Here is a 3850-nt window from a genome sequence, read left to right on the forward strand (position 1 = left end):
TCTCTCAAAGAAACACGCTTAAACCCACTCTCTAAAAGAGATTAAACTGTGCAAAACTCTCTCTCTCTCTCTCTCTCTCTCTCTCTCTCTCTCTCTCTCTCTCTCTCTCTAACCACATCCAAACATACTAGGCAAAAGAGATAAATTACCACTACATGAACTTACACCAACGAAACGAAATGCAGAAATCACATAAAGTAAAAAGAAAAAAAAAAAAAACTAAAGTAGTCTGTAGCCAAGAGACTAACCACTACAAACAAGGAGCGCTTTTAAACACGTGTCTTCTTCAAACACGGCCTAAATACACCCCTTTTTTAATTCTGTTCGTTTTAATTCCATTATAATTTTTGCTTTAGCAGAGTTCGACATTATTTTTTTTATCATATCCCTCCAGCAATTGCGTTCAACAATGTCATTGACGAAACAAATATTGGTGTTCATAACTGCAAATGAATTAACGTTAATATAACGAACGAGAACTTTGATGAATATTTTATGCGAGTTTTCGAAGGTTTAGTAGGAGAAGGCTGAGTCTCGTATAATATAGATTTAATCGATAGACGGATGCTATTGTACTGCTAAAGCATCTATTGGTGAGTAGGTTATTATAGAAGCCTTTTTCGTCGATGTAGTATATTCCTTTTGAAAATAAACGAATTAGATACATGGGGAATTAAATAAATAAAATATATTACACAAAGCTGTATAGAAAAATCATATTTTATTTACTAAAATACAATCGAAAGAAATTATTCCATAATTTAAAAAAACACTATAAATAAGACGTTCTGCTTTTCATACACCTTGACCCAAAAGGGGGAAACCCCCACCCAGCTCCTGATAGGATCCAACAAAATGGTAATGAAGAACAGTAGGAGAAGGAAAACCAACCTAAGCATGGCATGGATAGACTATAAGAAAGCCTTCGACATGATACCACACACATGGCTAATAGAATGCCTGAAAATATATGGGGCAGAGGAAAACACCATCAGCTTCCTCAAAAATACAATGCGCCACTGGAATACAATACTTACAAGCTCTGGAATAAGATTAGCAGAGGTTAATATCAGGAGAGGGATCTTGGGCCAGGGGAGCACTCTGTCCCCACTACTCTTCGTAGAGCCATGATTCCCATGACACAAGTACTACAGAAGAGGATGCCGGATAACAACTCAAGAAGAAAAGAGCAACAAAATCAACCATCTGATGATCATGGACGACATCAAGCTGTATCACAAGAGCATCAAGGAAATAGATACCCTAATCCAGACTGTAAGGATTGTATCTGGGGACATCAGGATGGAGTTTGGAACAGAAAAATGCGCCTTAGTCAACATACAAAAAGGCAAAGTAACGAGAACTGAAGGGATAAAGCTACCAGATGGGAGCAACATCAAACACATAGATGAGACAGGATACAAATACCTGGGAATAATGGAAGGAAGGGATATAAAACACCAAGAGATGAAGGACACGATCAGGAAAGAATATATGCAGAGACTCAAGGCGATACTCAAGTCAAAACTCAACGCGGGAAATAAGATAAAAGCCATAAACACATGGGCAGTGCAGTAATCATACAGCGCAGGAATACTGGAATGGACGAAGGCAGAACTCCACGGCATAGATCAGAAAACCAGGAAACATATGACAATACACAAAGCACTACACCCAAAAGCAAATACGGACAGACTATACATAACACGAAAGGAAGGAGGGAGAGGACTACTAAGTATAGAGGACTGCGTCAACATCGAGAACAAAGCACTGGGGCAATATTTGAAAACCATGGTAAGACGAGTGGCTAAGAGTGTATGGGAAGAAGACGAAGACCCCAGAAAATACAGAGACAGGAGAATAAGACCAGACAGAACGAGGACTGGCACAACAAACCAATGCACGGACAATACATGAGACAGACTAAAGAACTAGCCAGCGATGACTCATGGCGATGGCTACCGACGGGACGGAAGCTACCAAGAAGAAAACTGTAACGGAATGATAACAGCGGGCACAAGATTAGGCCCTAAAAACCAGATATGTTCAAAGAACGATAGCCCCCCCCCCGGAAATAACATAATATCTCTCCCATATGTAGGAAGTTCAATACGAAAATAAAAATGAAACCATCCCAAAAGCCAACAATAGCAATGCGCGATGATGCCCGGCCCCCTCCACTGGAGCCCTGTGCAAGAAACATCAGCTACTCTTGCAGTAATTTTAAGTGGTATGAGCACCAACCTGAGGGAGTGATAGAAACGATCAGGCACAGATCCTCTGGGACTATGGTATCAGAACGGATAGGGTGATACGTGCAAATAGACCAGACGTGACGTTTGATTGACAAAGTCAAGAAGAAAGTATCACTCATTGATGTCGCAATACATTGGACACCAGAGTTGAAGAGAAAGAGAGGGAAAAAAGGGATAAGTATCAAGATCTGAAAATAGAAATAAGAAGGATATGGGATATGCCAGTGGAAATCGTACCCATAATCATAGGAGCACTAGGCACGATCCCAAGATCCCTGAAAAGGAATCTAGAAAAACTAGACGCTGAAGTAGCTCCAGGACTCATGCAGAAGAGTATGATCCTAGAAACGGCGCACATAGTAAGAAAAGTGATGGACTCCTAGGGAGGCAGGATGCAACCGGAACCCCACACTATAAATTACCACCCAGTCGAATTGGAGGACTGTGATAGAGCAAAAAAAAAAAAAAAATAATAATAATAAAAACACAATAAAATAATAATAATCTTAATATATAAATATAACAACTCTTCAAAACAAGTAAAAGCTAATAATAATAATAATAATAATAATAATAATAATAATAATAATAATAATAATAATAATAATAATAATAATAATCCTCTGGGACTATGGTATCAGAACAGATAGGGTGATACGTGCAAATAGACCAGACTGTCGTTGATTGACAAAATCAAGAAGAAAGTATCACTCATTGATGTCGCAATACCACAGGACACCAGAGTTGAAGAGAAAGACAGGAAAAAAAAATGGATAAGTATCAAGATCTGAAAATAGAAATAAGAAGGATTTGGGATTTGCCAGTGGAAATTGTACTCATAATCATAGGAACACTAGGCACGATCCCAAGATCCCTGAAAAGGAATCTGGAAAAACTAGAGGCTGAAGTAGCTCTAGGACTCATGCAGAAGAATGTGATCCTAGAAACGGCGCCCATAGTAAGAAAAGCGATGGACTCCTAAGGAGGCCGATGCAACCCGGGACCCCACACTATAAATACCTAAAAAAAAAAAAAAAAGAAAAAAAAAAAATAGTCAAATTTAAACAGAGAAAACCTCGTCTGCATCCCCAATCTATTTCGTTAAGAGGCTAAACACAAATGCATTGTACGGTTATGACAGTCCAGCCTGGGATCCCACAAAAATAATTGCCATTATAAAAAGCAACAGCTGTGCAAATGCGCTGTTGGTTATTCCTAGAACCCTTGGAAACTGCGGGGTATTTGCTCATTCGTTTTGTTTATTAATGTACTCTCATGAGTCAACAAATTAATTAAGCACGAAGAGTATTCAGGGGGGCGTTCAGATACTCGAAAATAAACGCGTAAAATATAATGCTCGGTTATACCCCGTGAAAACACAAGCGTCCTATGATGATATTCGTAGTATCCTATTGAATAGCATAGCTCTTTAACCACCACTAAATTCAGACACTATAGATAAAAATAAATCTCTATTTTTTTCATTTAAGAAGATAGGTTAGAAGATTGTTTTTTTTACTATAATTAAATTACTACATCTTCGTAGTAAATTGTGAATATTGTTTCAAATCAGATTTTTCATTCAACGAGATTGT

The sequence above is a fragment of the Macrobrachium nipponense genome, chromosome 20 (genome assembly GCF_015104395.2).
Source record: "Macrobrachium nipponense isolate FS-2020 chromosome 20, ASM1510439v2, whole genome shotgun sequence".
NCBI lineage: Eukaryota > Metazoa > Arthropoda > Malacostraca > Decapoda > Palaemonidae > Macrobrachium > Macrobrachium nipponense.